General features: G+C 41.6%; 1 pseudogene; it reads left to right on the top strand.

The window, feature by feature from the left end:
* Window positions 1-1,672: 1,672 nt before the first annotated feature.
* On the top strand, window positions 1,673-2,298 carry LOC147418803 (histone H2B.3-like; annotated as a pseudogene).
* Window positions 2,299-19,636: the final 17,338 nt, after the last annotated feature.

Genomic DNA, 19,636 nt, shown 5'->3' on the forward strand with positions numbered 1-19,636 from the left:
AAACGTATGCTTGATTACTAGAATGTTTTATTTTCTTTTATAATTGAAAAAATTAACCATCGTTGTGTACTATGAAAAATAGGGTATTAGGTGTCCCAAAACTCAAGGAATGTTAGCTTATGTTACAATATGCGACATAGAAAATCAAAAATGCATTTGGATATCATGAAATCGACCAAAAAAATCATAGAAGAGCTAAAATTGGCTAAAACGGGATTTTATAATTTTTGTAATTTGGTCATAACTTACAACTTTAATATTTATTTCTCTCCTGGAAGCATCATGACATGTTGAGGACTACCAAGATAGTTCTCTAGCATTATAGATCTCACAAACATGAATTCTAGAGTGCTATAGTTGCAAAAAGTTGAAAAAGCCAAAAACAGGACCCGTTTTTTCACACAGTTTAGGTTGTGAAATGTTGTGCAAGGACACTGTTAAAGATGGAATTGATATTCCAAAAAAATTGTCGAGTTTTTTTCAGCTCATGAGACAAATTTCTAGATAGATAGCACCTCAAAATCCATTTTTAAACTCTTGACATATTCAAGGAAAATGGTCACTTAATAGGACATAAAAGTGTCCCAGGACATAAAAGTGTTTCATTACCAACCTAGTGATAATCTCTATTGCAATTGAGTGTCATGCATCCACACTAAATGAACCGCACATTTGTAAAAAATTTGGGCAAGAGGGGAAATATAGACGGAGTTGATGGAAATTTTCAAAGGCCTAGCACATCCAGGGGCCACAATTAGACAATTAGCAAGAGGGTGCATGCAGGCTAGCCTATGTTGGTGGGCAATAATTTTGAGTGGTTGTTCACCTTCTCCGACATGTTCGTCTCCTAGCTCACCACGCCTCATCCACATCACGAATTTCCACCCCGATCCTCGATTTTCTTTTCTTGTGCCACGTGGTTTTTCTTGAAACCAGCTCTCCATAATAGAGAATATATAGATGGGGCGAAGAGCAACAATAATGCTGGCAATTTTTGCTCATACTTGCATATTAAATTTGGCTTAGTTTGGCATATGATATGCAGGTATGGTATGATCAAATATACTTATAGCATTGTATATATGTCATATAATCTATTTTCAACCACGTCAGTAGCTAGTGTTGTGTTCAGGTCTTTCAAGCGCTTGCTCTTATTCTTTTGAAGATTAAGCAATATATATATCACTATTTTCAGATGGGATGTATTTTCCTTGAGATCCATAGATTCCCTCCCTCTCTCTCTCTCTCTCTCTCTCTCTCTCTCTCTCTCTCTCTCTCTCTCTCTCTCTCTCTCTCTCTCTCTCTCTCTCTCTCTCTCTCTCTCTCTCTCTCTCTCTCTCTCTCTCTCTCTCTCTCTCTCTCTCTCACTCTCACTCTCTCACATTATTGTGCCGCCCAGCTAGCTAGCCAAAATCTCATTTTCATGAGCTAACAATGACGACTGAGTCTTGACAATCTTCATGTTATGCTCGGGTTCCACTTCTCCACTTGGCCTGGGCTCCCAACTACCTGTGCTCTCTCTCTCTCTCTCTCTCTCTCTCTCTCTCTCTCTCTCTCTCTCTCTCTCTCTCTCTCTCTCTCTCTCTCTCTCTCTCTCTCTCTCTCTCTCTCTCTCTCTCTCTCTCTCTCTCTCTCGCATGTGGGAGGTGAGCTACAATATACCTGCATTCTAATGGAAAATGCCAAGCTGCAGGTGCACTCCATGGACCATGGCTCTCACTGGGTGGGTGTCGTAGGAAATAGATGCCATGAGAGGTAGTTATCTCATTAATATATTCCCAAGGAAAACTAAAGGATGCTGCACGAGCAGAGCAAAAGGATTTGGGTGGAGCCAAGGAAAAGTCTATAGCACCTATTGCCAAGGCAGAAAAAAGTGTTTATGTGATGGTTGGCAAAAAACGTCCAAGGAAGAATCTTGTAGGTGAGAAGAAGCTTGCCACAACCAAGGAAGGTGACAAGAAGAAGAAGAAGAAGAAGAAGAAGAAGAAGAAGAAGAAGAAGGCGAAGAGCAGAGAGTTCAGAAACAAAATCTACATCTACTTATTCAAGGTTCTAAAGCACATGCATCTAGAGATTGGTATCTCCTCTAACGTCATGGCAATCATGGGCTCCTTCAGTGTCAATATTGAAGTTTACACAAGAAGTAATAATTACCTGCTCGGACGCTACAGTAAGAAGCCCAACATCACCAAATGTGAGATAGAGATTATCATGCAACTTACCTTGCATGGAGAGCTTGCAAAACATGCTTTTATCTCTGAGGATGCCAAGGATGTCACCAAATTCACAAGTGCTTGAGCTATGCTGAATAGCAGCAAGCTCAAACGGGTGTTTTGGAACACCATCTGCTTATGAGATTTGTACTTGCTGGTCATTACGTTTCATGTTGTGCAAATTTTGTTGTGCCTATGTATGGCTTATGTGAGCCTTAATTTGATGATTCTTGCGCTATACATCTACTTGCAGGGTTTTTACCCAATGATCATCTATTGATACTTAGTATTGTAGTGCTTATTGTGATGTGGATTTGGAATCAAAGCATCAAATCCTTAAGAGTTTTGAGGGCCCATGAAAGTGCTTCAAATCCTTAGAGTTTTGAGGCCCCATGAAAATTGGGTAGGACAAACTGAGTGCATTCTTTCACCTATCTATTTTGCTATGTAATTAAAGGAAGAGCCCTTTTTCAAGCCTACCACATTGCATAAGAGGAGAGTTCGAGTGAAAAAGCTCCATGTATCTTGCAGTGGAAGGGAGATGCTGTTGTGGATTCATGACGAGCATCTTGGGAGGCGGCGTCAAGGAAGGGGGAAGTTGAAGAGACGAGGGGGGAGCTAAAGATCCCACAATCATGTCATGCTCGGGTTGGAACTTGATTTGCATGGTTCATGGGAAGAATTGGCTGCCATGTGCACCTCATGTAAAATCGCTGACACAATAGGATGGCCATCAATTTGCTGAGGCGAGAAGGTGATTGGCCTTCTTGCATATCTTGATTTTTAAGGCATCATTAGCTTAGTGCCCCTTGGGCCATCAATTGACCGAGGCATGCTCACATAGGGTAGTTTCCATGGTAGCGGCACTAGCCTTGAGTTGCGAAGTGGCACAATGGATGCCATGGCCAATTGCAATCGCACTCACGTAATTGAGTAGCCTCAGTACATCTTTGAGTCACGAGAGCTACCTCTCTCTCTCTCTCTCTCTCTCTCTCTCTCTCTCTCTCTCTCTCTCTCTCTCTCTCTCTCTCTCTCTCTCTCTCTCTCTCTCTCTCTCTCTCTCTCTCTCTCTCTCTCTCTCTCTCTCTGAGTTTAAGCAAACCCATTCATGAACTTCGGTTACCTCTTGTATCTCTTGCCCTAATTTTCGCGTTAAAACTTGGCCTCAACAACTCCTATGTCTTTCAACTCTCACTTTACAAAAAGCTTTTTGCCCAAGGAAGGTCTCTCTAACAACTCATCACAGTGACTCACTACAGAGTACTAGAGGCCGACCTTTGTCAAGCACGTTGTGTGAGGGATCAGAGGGGGGAGCCGACATGGGACAGTGTGAGGGAGGACTTGAGCAGACAAGAGATGAATAGCTACAACATGAACATCCAACGCAAGCGTCCAAGAGAGAGGGAGACATGAGCCTGCCATGTAGAAGCATTGATGCCTGCAATAGTTGGCTGTATGAGGTATCATCAATGACTCCTCATCAATCACCTCTATTGGTCATCAATGACCAATAGAGGTGATTGTAGTGGATGATGACACTATGATCAGCTTGCAAAAAGAATGTTGGGTCTAGGCATTGGGAGGGAGAAGTGAGTAGACAAACATGAAGGAGCTTGCTCTTTCGGCCCCATAAGCAAACCTTGACAGCTCTACAAGGTGCAATGTGTGCAAGTGTAGCATACATGGAAAATGATGGAATGCTAAACGATCCAGACCATGACCACCATGTGATTGTTGGCATGTTGCAGACATTCCCTCTAGCTACTACAAGAGGGGGTGGTGAAGGCAGCTTTGTGTTTAAGTGATGAAAGTGCAATTGTCATGAGACTATGTGATGTAAGTGATCAAGGGTGGACAAGGGGCACCACAACCAGTGTTGATGAGAAATTGTTGCCAACCAACCAGTATCGATGCCTATGATGTTGGTCAAAGGTGCATTCTATATTTGTGACTTATTTGTTGGGTACAAAATAGAGATCTTTGAAGCGATTAAAGTGTTCGTAAGGGAGGAGATTTTTATTGTAGCTACTAAAGTAGAGTAGGTGAAGAGGGTGAAACATTTCTTGAACTTTGCATTGGTTGCATGATATGCTCATCAAAAGAAGTAGGGCCATGAAGCTTGGCTATTGTTCAAGTGTGGGTGCTATGGGAGCGAACCTCAAGAGTTTCTCTCCAAAAACCATTTTCATGGATGGACTCAATAACAGATAGCCAAGGAAGCTCTTAACTATTTTTGGGAATCCATGCTTCCACCTTAAAAGCATGTGACGAAGAAATCCATCATCTATATTACTCTATAAGGGACAACAGTTTTCAGGCAGGCCAAGTGGCAGTGGAAGATAACTCACGATGGTGTGGCAAGAGATATTAGAGGGGGAGGGGGGCTTAGAGAGAGAGAGAGAGAGTCGGATTACTATTTGGATTCTGCATAGGCCATGTGTGTGTGTGTGTGTGTGTGTGTGAGAGAGAGAGAGAGAGAGAGAGAGAGAGAGAGAGATGTACAACATCCGGAGTATGTCGGGCTGCACCTGGTGGACATCGGACCCTCTCGCACGCACCCACCGGTCCACCTCTCTCATCGCACATACCCTCTCTCATAGCCTTCAACGATGCACATCTCTCTCTCTCTCTCTCTCTCTCTCTCTCTCTCTCTCTCTCTCTCTCTATAGTTCTACCATTTTTCCAAACACAAAATTTGCGAGGAGGAAATTTAAAAAAAATAGTTTATTTTTTAATTTTTTACACTATTTTTCTCTATTTTGGGGTGGAATTTCTCCTTTTACCCTTGCCCTCAATCGGCATATTTGAAATAAAAAACAACACAATATTAAGGTGAGGCCCATTTCAATTTCAAAAACGTCCATTGAGAGCATTGGAAAAAGGAGAATTTTGCTCCAAAATAGTGTAAAAATCCAAAATTTCTATAAACTCCTCTTGGAAAATTCAAGAAAATGATTTTTTTAATGTTTGGAAAAATGTTTTTTCTCAAACATTGCGCACTTGCCAAGCTCAACTCATTCTCTCTCTACACCTCTTGAGTCCGTGACTCTTCGTTTTCCATGCTCTATTTACAAAAAATACACTCTCTTTCTTACATACACAATTACACTCACACCCATTCATACACATACATACACCAAAGTACACACTATCAAAGGGGGGAGGCCGGCATGCGAGCAAGGTGAAGTTGAAGAGCCTTTGGTTCCTCTAGGAGGACATGATGAATCATCCGGTTACATCACAAGAAGTTGTTACTATCGACATCCTTCTCCCTCTTCTTAGTTATACACGAAAGACATTCAACACCACAAAGGGCAACTTCTAGATTCCTTCTCGTCTATGAACCTCATGATTGTTGCAGCTTCGTGCTCGATTGCGAGCTCCATGATGGAATCCTTGCCAACTCAGTAACATGCTATTGTAGGTCGCCTTGAATTGTGCAGGGGACAACTCCCTGCCACCACCTTGGTTGTTAGAGCTCCTCACTGTCTATTCTTGGTCTCTTAGTTGGTAACTCTTCGGCCTTTGCAAGCGGCAACGGCATACCTAGCGGCAACTGATCAACCATATGTAGCTGACCAGCTTGCCCGCAGTAACTTGGCACCTCCGGTCTTTTGTTGGGCTTCATCTCTAAGTCTTCCCTCAATGACGACTTCAAGAGTGCAGTTGGTTGCCCTTACTCTTTGGATTGCATCGAATAGACTGCATTTCGTTGAGGTTTGTAGATCGCAAAAATGCCACCTTTCCTATCCACCTATGGGTTGTGCTTAGTCTACCACTCTATTGGCAGCCTCCTCTATTCCCCATCCAAGGTGTAGTTCCTCCATTGCAATCCATGGTTGCCATCAACCATGTCTTCTGCAAGCACGATTTGTTGCATTGCAATATCCACCTCTTTAGGCTTTGGTCATGAATGGCTGGGTTCATAGCGCTAGCATCTCTTGATTGGTCATGCATGATTGCATTTTGGTGGGCATTTTACCCATTTTGTGACATTTTCCTTATGTGCCACAACTGAGTCTTCTGCATAAGCAATATGCATTTTTCTGTCAAATGGATGGGGAAAGAGAAGGTTTGTGTGACTTAAGGTGTCAATATGGCAAAAAGATTCACGATGATGTTGTTAATCAGTGGTTGTTGAAAGAAAACGTCGTGTTTGGCATTGCCTCATAAAGCAAAAAAGGTACTTGAGGAGCTTCCTCTCTACGATGTCATCCATTGGAATGCATTGATTACGGGATATGCCCAAATTGGCTAGGTCCAAGGAGCTCCAAGGTGTTAAGAGCGAGTGAGACCCGTCGGAGACGGGCCACGTGAGCTCGTTAATCTATAATGTATTATAGAACTATATAGGGAGTGCCCTTTACACGTGTCAAAGTCTACGAGATGAAGGCTAAATTCCAAAAATGAGAGAAGTTCATGTGAATGTGATAAAGAGGGAGAGAGAAAGAGAGAGACCGCCTTCGAGAGGCCGCCAAAGGCGGTCGGCCATACTCGTATTCACTATGTTTGGGTTCTCCTCGAATGAAGAATAAAAATCATGGAAAACAAAGACGAGACTCTCTAAATAATGAAAGAAAAGGTCGTGAAGCTCTTGTTTAAAAAAAAAGATAATGGTAGTGGGACATATTGATTATATTTATAACCCTTCTATTACATATATAATGGAGCTTGCAATTTTTGAGGAAGGAGAGACCATCCACGTATCGAATCCTCCAAGCCTCTCACGGTATTCAGTGTTTCGTTCCTTTGTCGTGTGTGTACTATGAGAATACTATCTATGTGTATGAGTGTGAGTCTATAGAGAGAGAGAGAGAGAGAGAGAGAGAGAGAGAGAGAGAGAGAGAGAGAGAGAGAGAGAGAGAGAGAGAGAGAGAGAGTCTTGCTCTGACTCAACGGCAGTGTAGAGAGAGAGAGAGAGAGAGAGAGAGAGAGAGAGAGAGAGTCTTGCTCTGACTCAGTGGCAGTGTAGCCTTTTCACCCCACATCAACTTCTTGCAGGCCTCTGACTATGACAGAGTGTGTGTGTGTCTATGTATGTGTGTTGAGAGAGAGAGATAGAGAGAGAGAGAGAGAGAGAGAGAGAGAGAGAGAGAGAGAGATGTATGACTGCAATCTGCACGCTCAGTGGCGCATAGCTCAAGGAGAGTCAAGCCTCGAGTGATGCCTAGAGAGTCAACTATGTGTGTGTGTCCGTGTGTGTGTGTGTGTGTGTGTGTGTGTGTGTGTGTGTGTGAGAGAGAGAGAGAGAGAGAGAGAGAGAGAGAGAGAGAGAGAGAGAGAGACGCCCTGGACCGTGTACTCCTGGAGGGATCAATAGCTCTGCTCGCGCACAAAAAGCAGAGAGGGGGAGACTCAATAGAGAGAGTGACTGGGACACTAGGCTTTGACGCTCGAAAGTTCTTTTCTCAAGGGCCTATAAATTGACTATATTGAATGTTTTTGGGGAAAATTACCAAAATACCCTCTAATTTGTGAAAATTCCCATAATATCCCTCCAATTTCAATAATTCCCAAAATACCATGTTTCCATAAATTCCCAAATGCCCTTCAAATTCTCCAATATTCCCCTGGTTGTGAGATTAAATTTCTCCAAAGACAAATTTTTTTGTAGCGTTTCAATACAAAATGCTAAAACTAGAATTTGAGTATTATGTATTCTTTGGAGATTATTTGCTTCATTTTTTTTAGACCTAATTACATGCTAAGCACTCAAAAACGGATCTCAAATGTCAAAATGGAATAAATATTAAAAAATATTTAACAATTTAACCAAAATAGATGTTAGGGTATTTTGGGAATTTTGACAAATTAGAGGGGTATTTTGGTAATTTTTTGAAGGTTTTTACACAAGAAAGAAAGAGAGAAATAGAGAGCGAGATCTCGGAATCATTTTACCCAAAAACTTCAAAAACCTCCTGCATATAAGAAATTTTATAGGTAATTTGACTATATTGAAAGGGTTTCACACAAGAGAGAAAGAGAGAGCGAGAGCACTTTTGTTGCTAGTACATGAAGTCAGAGAGAGGAAGAGAGGCTAAGATGTAGTGCTCTCACCGAGAGAGAGAGAGAGAGAGAGAGAGAGAGAGAGAGAGAGAGAGAGAGAAGGGCGAAAAACTCCCACCAAAATCTTGCTCACATAGACACTAAAGAGAAAGGTTCAAAGTTGCATTCAATGATAGCCCATGGTTCATGGCGGCTAACCAAAAAGGGATGACTCCCACAAGAGTGATTAGGACAAGCATTGAGAAAATAGTTGAATTGCCTATATTTAAGATTGCTATACTGAATTTCTCTGAATTTGTAGGTTTTTTCACGTTAAAAATTTAGAGTAATATAGCGGCAACTCAAGGTGATCATTAGCACAACCATCAAAGCAGCTTGAAAACAGTTAGATTGACTATATTGAAAGGCTTTTACACTAAATTTTGTAGGTTTTCTCACCTTCAAATTTAAAATTTAGCACCATCGGGGTACTAGGATGATTAGCACAGCACAAGAATTGGGGCCATAGTTAAATTGACTATATTGAAAGGTTTTAACACTAAATTTCTCTACATTTTGTAGGTTTTGCAACTCAGGGTGATTAGCACAAGCATCAAAGCACCTTGGAAATAGTTAGATTGACTATATTGAAAGGCTTTTACACTAAATTTTGTAGGTTTTCTCACCTTCAAATTTAAAATTTAGCACCATCGGGGTACTAGGATGATTAGCACAAGAATTGGGGCCATAGTTGAATTGACTATATTGAAAGGTTTTAACACTAAATTTCTCTAAGTTTTGTAGGTTTTGTCCCCTTCAAATTTCAAATTTAGCAGGGTAAATGTTGAATTTTTGTAGGTTGAATTACACTAGACCTAGGGTTTTTTCAGGCACTATTGGAAGTACTCAAGTGAGAAAGAGATGGCGAGAGAACTTTGTGTTGCCAGTGCACAAAGATAGAGAGAGGTAGAGAGGCAAAGAGACAAAGGGAGGCTGACCATAGTAGTGCTCTCACCAGGAAGAGAGAGAGAGAGAGAGAGAGAGAGAGAGAGAGAGAGAGAGAGCCAAGATCTTGCAGCAGAGAGAAAGGTTCAAGTACGACATCTGATCATTCATGGTGGTCAACCGAAGCCGAGAAAGGATGACTCACATTGGGTTGATTCACACTAGCATTGGGACAAAAGGAAAATTCACTATATTGAAAGGTTTTTACACTAAATTTCTTTAAATTTTGTATGTTTTCTCATCTTCAAATTCAAAACCTAGCAGTAAATCTCTGAATTTGTCAGTGAAATTACACTAAATCTAGGTTTTTTTCAAACACTGCTGAAAGTACTCAAGAGAGAAAGAGAGGGCAACAGCACTTATGTTTCCACTGCACAAAGATAGAGAGAGGCAAAGAGACAAATAGGTCTAAGTAGTAGTGCTCTCACCAGTAGAGAGAGAGAGAGAGAGAGAGAGAGAGAGAGAGAGAGAGGGAGAGCAAAAATCTCCCACCAAGATCGCTCCCATAGGTAGCAAAGAGAAAGGTTCAAAGCCATGTTCCACGATAGTCGATGACTTGTGGCAGCTAACCGTTAGCTGAGAAGGGACAATTTGCATCGAGGTGATTCATACAAGTATCGCAACAATACATAAATTGACTATATCGACTCGCATCGTGGCGATTTGTACAAGAATCAAGGCAAAAGGTAAATTGACAATATTGAAAGGTTTTTACAAAAAGAACTCTCTAAATTTTGTGGGGTTTCTCACCTTCAAAGTAAGAATTTAGTGTTAAATCTTAAAATTTGTATGTGGGATTGTATATTAAACCTAGGTTTTTTTCAAGCATCGGGCAATAGTCGCATTGACTCACATTGGGGCGAGTCGCACAAGCATTAGGGCAATAGGTAAAATGACTATATCAAAAGGTTTTACAAAAAAAAACTCTAAAATTTTGTAGGTTTCTTCACCTTCAAATTTAAAAGTTAGTTGTAAATCCTAAAATTTGTATGTGGGATTGTACACTAAACCTAGGTTTTTTCAAAGCATTGTTGGAAGTACTCCAGAGAGAAAGAGATGGTGAGAGCACTTGTGTTACCAGGTCACGAAGATAGAGAGAAGGGAGAGAAAGGGAGAAAGGCAAAGAGAGACCGAGTAGTATTGCACACGTGCGCAGAGACACACACACACACACAAAAAAAAAAAAAAAAACTCCCACCAAGATCTTGCTCCCATAGCAATAGAGAGACAAAACCTAGAGAAATTTAGTGTAGAAAACTTTCATTTTATCTCTAATATTTATCATACCTCAAAGAGGGGTTAACAAAGAAAGCAATTTAAAGATTAAAACTTTTTAGGTCTACCTTTAAATTCTAAATTTAAAGACGAGTAAACCTACAAAGCTTAGAGAAATATATTTAGTATAAAAACCTTTAAAGTCGCTCTTAAATTTCTCGTATGTAGGAATATGGTTAAACGGTGGAAACATGGTTAACAATGAAGACAAACAAAGGTGTGCTCACCTAGCCTCGATGTGAGTTGTCCCTTCCTCACTATGGTCGAGCGTCACAAACACGACTTCAAACCTTTAGCTTTTCTCGCCCTTAAATTTAAAATTGAGAGGTAAACTTTAAAAAAAATTAGTTGGGATCACACTAAACTTGGGTTTTATTGAGGATACACAATCCTCTTTACCACAAACTTGAAAATTTTGCATATGGGATTACTCTAAATCGCCTTCTTTGTTAACGATGCTCCTGGACATGAGAAACTTTAGAGGTAAATTGAAGGTTTTTACACTAAGTTTCTCTAGGCTTTGCATATTTTCTATTCTTCAAATTTATAATTTAGAGGTAAAACTAAAAATTGTAGTTGAGATTACACTAAACCTAAGTTTTTTCAAGCACTGACCGACACACAATCCTTTTTTCTATATCAATCACACAAGTCTCGTGCAAATCGAACCAAACGACCTTATGAGTGTATAGGGTTGCCTCACCGCACTCAAACCCATGATCCGTGTCACAAAAATTGAATATTAACCAATCAAGCTAGCTCCTTTGGATGACAAAATACACAATCCTCTTTATCACAAACTTTGAAAATCTGAATATGAGAAGTTTTAGAGACGAGTTGCCTATATTTGAAGATTTTTGCACTAAATATCTACAAGCTTTGTAGGTTTTTGTGCCTTCAAATTTAGAATTTAGACATAGGTAAAACTAGACTAAACTTGGTTATTAAACCAACCAAGCTAGCTCCTTTGAATGACAAATACACAATCCTCTTTATCACAAACTTTGAAAATCTGAATATGAGAAGTTTTAGAGGTGAGTTGCTTATATTTGAAGTTTTTTGCACTAAAATTCTACAGGCTTTGTAGGTTTTTGTGCCTTCAAATTTAGAATTTAGATATAGGTGAAACTCAAGTGCTTGCCGCCGTTACACGATCCTTTGCCTTCAAATTTAGGTTTTATAGGTGAATTTCAAAAGTTGTAACTTAGCTTAGGCTATTTTCTAATAGTCCTTAACACAAACAAATCCTTTATACAACAAAAACATTGTTGTTGCACACTAAAGACAATGCTCGAAAAAAGAAAAATAAAGGCAATGCAAACCGCTCCTGATGCAAATTAAAGGTGTTGCTCAAGAAAAACAAAACACTCCTAATGCAAATTAAACAAAACGCTCCTGATGTAAATTAAAGATGTTGCTCAAGAAAAACTTTTCTTCAAAAACTTAGCAAGCCTGCATAGGAGAAATTGTATATCCATACTCTTTATAATAGAGCTTGGAAACTCCTTGAGCACTAGAGGCTTTCATGTGTCAAAACTAGTACATGTATTACTTTTCTTAATGAAACTAGAGCAATAATGGAATGTACATCACTCAACGCATGCAATGTTATTTTTCCATCCTTGCATCCTATTGCAAGAGCTTGTTGCGCTTTTGCAGCACGTACAAGCATCTTGACTTAGACACCCGGAATGGTCCACCTACTTGTGTGTGTGTGTGTGTGTGTGTGTGTGAGAGAGAGAGAGAGAGAGAGAGAGAGAGAGAGGTTGAAGCCTTAGAGCTCATGCCTAGAGAAGACCTTGCTTTGGAGATGTTGTGTCTATAGCTTTTGGGAAAGGTGGAGTTGGGAAGTGCAACATTGTAGTGAATCTAGCAATAGCTTTGGCTTTCAAGTAGGCAGCCAAAATGACTTTTTCAAAAGCCATTAATTAATTAGTTTGGGGGGGGGGGTGTATTCTTTTTTCACTACAAGAGGTTTTGTGCTCTTGTGACGCTGTTAGCGACGGAAATACACTGGGTTTTTATAACCCCCGACGTCGCTAAAACCGTCGCTACGAGCGTCGCTATATGCGTCGCTATATAGCGACGCTCATAGCGACGCATATAGCGACGTTTACACAGAAGACTATAGCGACGCTCATAGCGACGCTATAGAGCCATAAATAGCGACGCCCGAGAGAATTTTTTTTTGGCGGCAGGGTATTCAACCATCAACCATATTGTACTTGATTCACTTTTTAAAAAAAGTGCAAAGGTAGATAATAGACCCAAAATAGTCACCCACAAGACGCATTGTTTGCAAAATTGACAATTGTACACATCATAGGCAAAATGAATTGATTGGCAAATGTAATAATGACAATTGTACAACATCATAGGTATAAAGAATTGATTGTCAAAAGGAACTGCGGTGACAAATGTAATAATATACATGGTTCAAAAAGACGTATAAAATCCGTCTCATGATACATAAGCTATGAGAAACCCTAAACTAATGCTATCTAGCTACGGCTAAACTGACGTCGTCTAGTCAGACGTCTCATCGCGTCCAAGCGGCGTATCTGTCAGATTCTGCAAAAAAAGACAATAAGACAGCTTTCAGTAAGTATAAACATATAACGACATTTATAAAACAATACAAAAAATAAAAAAGAGTAAACCCTAATACTAACCATGCCACCGTGAGAACTGAGAATGTCCATCAGGGCGTTTAAGCCCTTCCTGCCTGCGTACTCGCGCTCGTACGGTGTGGGATCACGTCCTGTCATCGACCACTGTCAAAACATACAAAGATTTCATTATGTTAGAACTAAAAAACTCATAAACCTTAAACTATCGAACATGCATAAAGAGCAATGTGAAAACACTTACAAAATCGGCCTCAAATGATGCCCATCCACCGCTCCCCAAGTGGTGCGAGCTCCCTGCCTCTACTCGCGCTCTGGCTGCATCCTTTTGTTGCTTCCACTTGTCGGGATTCTCGCGCGCTGCTTTCTTCGCATTCTTCCAATCTTCTTTGGCCAGCCAATCTGGCCTGTTCCACCCATTCTTGATTGCTTTTTTCACTTCGGAACGCTTGTGTTTGCAGTATTCGCGCATTCGAATCTTCATCAGGTCTTCATTGAAGCGCTGATCCCGTGTTGGAACGGGAAACTCATCATGAAGTATGCAGATGACTCTGTTTTTTAAATCACTTGGTACTTCACTCCATTTGTTTAGTATGTAGTGTCTAAACAGCTGAGAGCAAAGACCACACATGCACGAGATCACCTTCTTGCCATCATCATCCATGATGATGCCGCCGCTGATGTCGACGGAGTAAGGCAAGCCCTCTGGCCGGTGACGCGTGAACCTGGGTGTCCCGGCAGGGGTCTCTAGCGGCGTGTCGATGGGGGTAGGGATGTCAGGTGTCTCCACCGGCTTCTGGGCCCCGAAGCGAGGAGTGTCGAGTGGGGTGGCTCCTGGCGGAGTAGGTAGAGGTGTGTAGCTTCTAGGAACAGTCAGCCGTGCAAAACCTGGCATAGATGGCGATGCTGTGGCTGGTGTGGGGGCGGGCAAAGAAGGGGAGGGTAAAGAGCCTCGTCGAACACGAGGCGGTGTGGAGGCATCGGTGGCGGAATCCCCACAACAACCGCCACCGCCACCACTAGAGCGCCGGTGTCTAGACGAGTGTGAAGCTCGTCTCGGCGACGCCGAAGCTTCGGAGCGCGCCGAATGCTCCGAAAGAGAGGGAGATGCGGATGGAGTAGGAACGCGCGATGATGCGCCAGAGCGATGACGCTCCACGTACCACTGTCTCTGCTGCGGTGACAAAGAAGAAAGACTCCTCATCATCCATACCTGCATTAAACACACGAATATTTAAACTTAATATTGAATGAATAGAGTAGACAATGACGCAAAGACCATTAAATACAATGACGTAATGACGCATATAAATACAATGACGCAATGAATTGAGTGATAGAAAAGGCAAGTCGAAAACTCAGAATTTTCAATCAAAAGATGTGAGCGCGAGTAGAAAAGAGCGTTATACACCATGGAAGGTACTTAGAGAGCCAGAGCTTTTACAACACGGAGCAAAATTGTTCAAATACAATATTTGTGGCTTTAAGAGATCTCTCTCTCATCCTCGCATAACTCAGCATAACTTCCTATATCTATATAGAGCTCTCCGTTTAAACACATATCCTCTGTTTCATTTTGTAGCTCCTCTGCATGCACCCCATATAGAGTAGTAGCATCTTAATGCTCGTCTGGCACCACCGCAGCGGCTTCTGATTGAACATCTTCTCTGATCTCCTCCATTGATGTCGTTGTGATTGGCACATGGTAGCCTTCATACGTCCTTGCACTACGAGGGGCTACCTCTATGACGTACCACCAGTTTGATGTAGACTTTGTAGGATGAAATATTATCTGCCAGAGCCACATAACTTACATGAGAGCTTTCAAGCACATAACTTGTAAAAGGGGGATGTTAACTATTTACATACTTACTTGTTCACAATGCTCGGGTAGTACGAAAGTGTCTCTTAGGTCAGTCCATTTCTTAGTAGAATCCACCTCAAGAAAACCAGACTCTCCTCTACGCACAGTAGCGTTGTGACCCTCCATGATTATCTTGAACCATTGCACGTCGAACAAGTCGACAAAAAATCCTCTGTAATCGATCCTCAAAATCTCTTGCAGCGTGCCGAAGTAAGTGAGTTCCACCACCACAGGATCTGCATCAAAGGAACGTCGTCGACTAGAGTGTTCAAATTTTGCCATGATTCCACAATCTTGAGTAAAACGCTTTTTGTCGATTCGTTCCACCCTAAAATGTCGACCTTTACACCATGCTGCTGTGTATGACTTATACTACAACGAACAAAGAGTATGAGTGGCCGTTCAAACGTTTATAAATAAAGTCACTTGCTAGTCGTACATTGCAAACTTACCTTGGTCGTGCAACCCCGAGAGTACTCCCACTCTTCTTCAGTCACTTCATCACCGCATTGTTGTACGATCCACATTTCTAAGGTCAACTCTGGCTCCCAAAGTATCTTTCTTGCCGGTCAAATGGTCCCATAGTAGATTACCCACATTCTTGAATATGTGCATTGGATCGAGCAAGTGATTGATCATGAGTCGGGGCCAGTATGGTAACTCGTACCATAGAGATAGTCTCTTCATCCCTGGAGGAAATCCGTCATCGCACATCTCCTTCTGCTCTAACCATGCTTGTGCAGACAATCCTTGGTGGCTCTCTTCCCAAAAAGCCGTCGCGTAACACATGATTCTCTGGAAGATACGCTTGATGACCTTCGTAGATTTGCTTCTTCAGTGAGGGTGCCCTACGTGCATTCAGTCTAGGTCCACATGTGACACATGCTCTGTATCCGCTTGTTTGAAGCCCTGCATGTATACACATGATAATAGATCAACTATGGGAAAAAACAAGATTTACAGTGTCTGAGTGAGGAGTGTCAATAGATCACCTGAGCATTCTGTTAGCCCGGGATAGTCATGCATGGTCCACATTAGAATGCCTCTGATCAAAGTATTCTATCGTCCTGTGTGTCGGCTCATATCCACCACCTCTATGCCAATCCACAATTGTTGTAGCACTTCCAATAGTGGACGAAGATACACATCCATATTCCCCACTTTATATCGCCCTAGCACAATCAAGCTTAGCCATAGGTGCCCCTTCTTCGTAGTCAACCACGGGGGAATGTTGTAGTTGACGATGACAACGGGCCATACACTGTAAGATGTTGATCTTTGACCAAATGGATTTACGCCATCCATAGCCAGGCCTAAGCGCAAATTTCGAGCTTCCCTGGCAAAATCCGACCATGTTCCATCTATATGTTTCCACGCTACACAATCTGCAGGAATTCGTAGCACACCATCCGAAGATTTATTCTCCTCATGCCATGATGCTAGGGCGGCCATGGACTTACATTCGAAGAAATGCTTGATGCGAGGAAGCAGAGGGAAATGTCGCAAAACCTTTTGTGGAATTTTTGTCCCGTGGAGATCTACTCGATATCTTTCGGAATCACATTTCGGACACTTCTCCATGTCTATGTATTTCCCTCTGAAAAGAATGCAGTCATTAGGACAAGCGTGGATAGAATTGTAATCCATCCCCAAGTTTCGCAAAATCTTTCTTGCTTCATCTCGGGAATCTGGCATCACATTGTCAGCTGGTAGTATGTGCTCTTTCAGCAATCTACACAACATAAAAATATGATACAGTCGTGTAAAAATCTATCAGATCATTATACATTTAGAGTTCTATTAAAGTAAACTAATTGTAATAGATCACCTGAAAAGCGCTGTGACGCTAGTGTCACTCCATCCAAACTTTGCCTGCATGTTGAGAAGAACCAGGAGTGCTTTCAATCTAGACATACGTGCTCCATTATACAATGGCGTATCGGCTTCACTTTTCATATCATCATAGATAAGCCTTTCTGAATCCATGATCGTCTCGATCATTTCATCAATCTCGGGCTCAAACATTGCCTCGTTGGGAATGTGCTCTGCATGATCATCCCCGAGCTGTCAGAGGCTACATCTTGTGGCCTCACATATGCTGCTTGACCAAAGCGCCTGCGAACACGTCTATTGGGTTGCAAGATTGCTGCTTGTTGGCCAGCGTCAGAGTCCGACGAGTTATAATTGGCAACAACTCGATCTATAATAGATGGATCGAACTCGCCAAATTCGCGAACGTGCTGCAAAGAAACACGTCTTGTCCGTCGCACAGCATGCTTGCATTGATTACAAGGACATAAGACCCTCGTTGAGAGATAGGTGTTTCGGTTGGACGGTCCCACATCCTCGTCGCTACTCATAATGAGGATAAAAAACTTATAACCTGGACAACAAATTTAATATTCTATTGGCATTCTTCGTCTTATCTCTCTCTCTCTCTCTCTCTCTCTCTCTCTCTCTCTCTCTCCCTTTACCTCACATTCTCTAGTCATGTCCAATCCCCGCACACCTCGGTCTAGAGGTGCACGGAGATCAGAACCACCGGGTTATAATCTCGTCTTTATTGTTCAATACCTATATTTGTGGGTACAAGAAATCTACACACCCACGTCTACATGATACTGCATGTAGTGGACAAAACCCCTTTGCCTCTTCTCTAGCTGTAGCACTTCACTTCATCTTAACATCTTTTCACAGTAGATCTTTTCACTGTTCGTCTAACTCTAAACCCTAAACCATAAGTAATTCTTGCGTGGACTCGATCTAACGTAAATAAGCGTAAATCTAAATAAACGTAAATCTAACTAAAAATAAAGCTGAATCTAATTTAACATAAGTCTAATGACTAGAGGTTGTCTAGATGGTCATTGTGTCGGGGATGTAGTGACTCTTGCCGCCCTGAAGATCCACCTTCTTCCCTATCTTCTGAAGACATTTCACCAATACTTTTGGATCGACGGAGCCCACCATGAGTGAAGGCAGCAATACCCTATATTCCATTGAGGGCTTTCTTCACCCGCTTCATGCAGGCATCGCAGTCTATGGAAACCTAAATCTAATTTAATATAACGTAAATCTAAATCTAGCTTAAATAAACGTAAATCTAGTTAAAAATAAACCTAAATCTAATTTAATGTAAGTCTACATATAACCTAATCTTTAACGTCTTTTAAGATAGTTTCCTACGACGTTATAACTCTCTTCTTCTTGTGTGTGTGCGCGTGTGTGGATGTGTGTGCCAATAAAAAGAGATAAATGGTATAACCTTTCTATCACCCATGCCAAGTATGATAGATTGATTATGCCATTTCCCTCTTGAATAATAGGTCTTGAGTTCAACTCCTCGTCGGCTAGATCTTTAGGTCTTTTAATTTTAATTAGTTTCCTACGACGTTAAATTAGTTTCTCTCTCTTTCTCTCTCAATGTGTGCGTTTTTTTGGATCGTATGCATGTTTTCTCTCTCTTTTCTTCTCTCAATGTGTGCGTTTTTTGTTTATGCATGTTCTCTCTCTCTTTTCCTCTCTCAATGCGTGCGTTTTTTGTTTATGCATGCTCTCTCTCTCTTTTTCTCTCTCAATGTGTGTGTGCATTCTTTGTTTATGTATGTGTGTGTGCGTTTTTGTTTTTGTTTGTACTCTCTCTCTCTCTCTCTCTCTCTCTCTCTCTCAAAAACACTATGTGTGTGTGTGTATGTGTGTGTGTGAGAGAGAGAGAGAGGGAGAGAGAAAGAGGGGAAGGGAACATAAGAATGAGGAGAGGGAAGGAACATACCTGGCTCTCCTTCCTCTCCTCGTGTGTGTGTGTGTGTGTGTGTGGAGAAGAAAAAGAGAGAGAGAGAGAGAGAGAGAGAGAGAGAGAGTGAGGGAGAGCGTTACCTGCTCCTTGCTTGAGGGCGCCAAAAACTCAGATCTGAGATCTGAGTTTTTGGGCGCGCTCGGTTATTTTTTTACCCCAGCCGGCGTCGCTATGAGCGTCGCTATGAGCGTCGCAAATTTCTTTGTAAATTTGCGACGCTCATAGCGACGCCGGGAATTTTTTTTTTGAGCGTCGGTGTGTGAGCGTCGCTAATATGAAGAGCCTCTTGTAGTGTTTTTTATGGCTCAAAGGGGCTCAAGGACCAGCATAGGCATATAGCCTAGTGGTTAAGGTTGAGTTTCATACTATATACGTGATGTGTTCAAATCTTACTCATTAAGATTGATTTTAAATGGTGACGTGCATGGACATGCTAATTAGAGATGCTAAAGCATCTTGGGAAGATTCTATGTAATGAAAAACAAAAGTAGAGAAAGTAGGAAGTGTGGTATCAAAGTAGAACTTCTAGATGTCAAAGTTTAGGTCCCTTTGATTCCTACAATGATGAACCTTCAAGGCTACCCTAAGTTGGATTCTTATTCAAAATGATCCCTCTTGAGAACTATGAAATAGGCTGTATGTCGATGGGTTTTCTGAAGGAAAAAGATGCACCAGCTATTTGTAGAGGTCCCATTGTTATGAGCACCCTCTAACATTTAATTAGGGGAGTTGGATGGGGAGAGCTTGATTGGGTTGTGTTTTGAGACTTCGTAGATGGAGGAATGTCGTTTCTTCCATCCTTCTACTTGAGATGTAACCATTGATAGTTAGTGGAAACACTTATTACCACTTAGGAGATGATAAGGTAATG

The sequence above is a fragment of the Adiantum capillus-veneris genome, chromosome 29, assembly GCF_014529385.1.
Source record: "Adiantum capillus-veneris isolate H3 chromosome 29, ASM1452938v2, whole genome shotgun sequence".
Lineage (NCBI taxonomy): Eukaryota > Viridiplantae > Streptophyta > Polypodiopsida > Polypodiales > Pteridaceae > Adiantum > Adiantum capillus-veneris.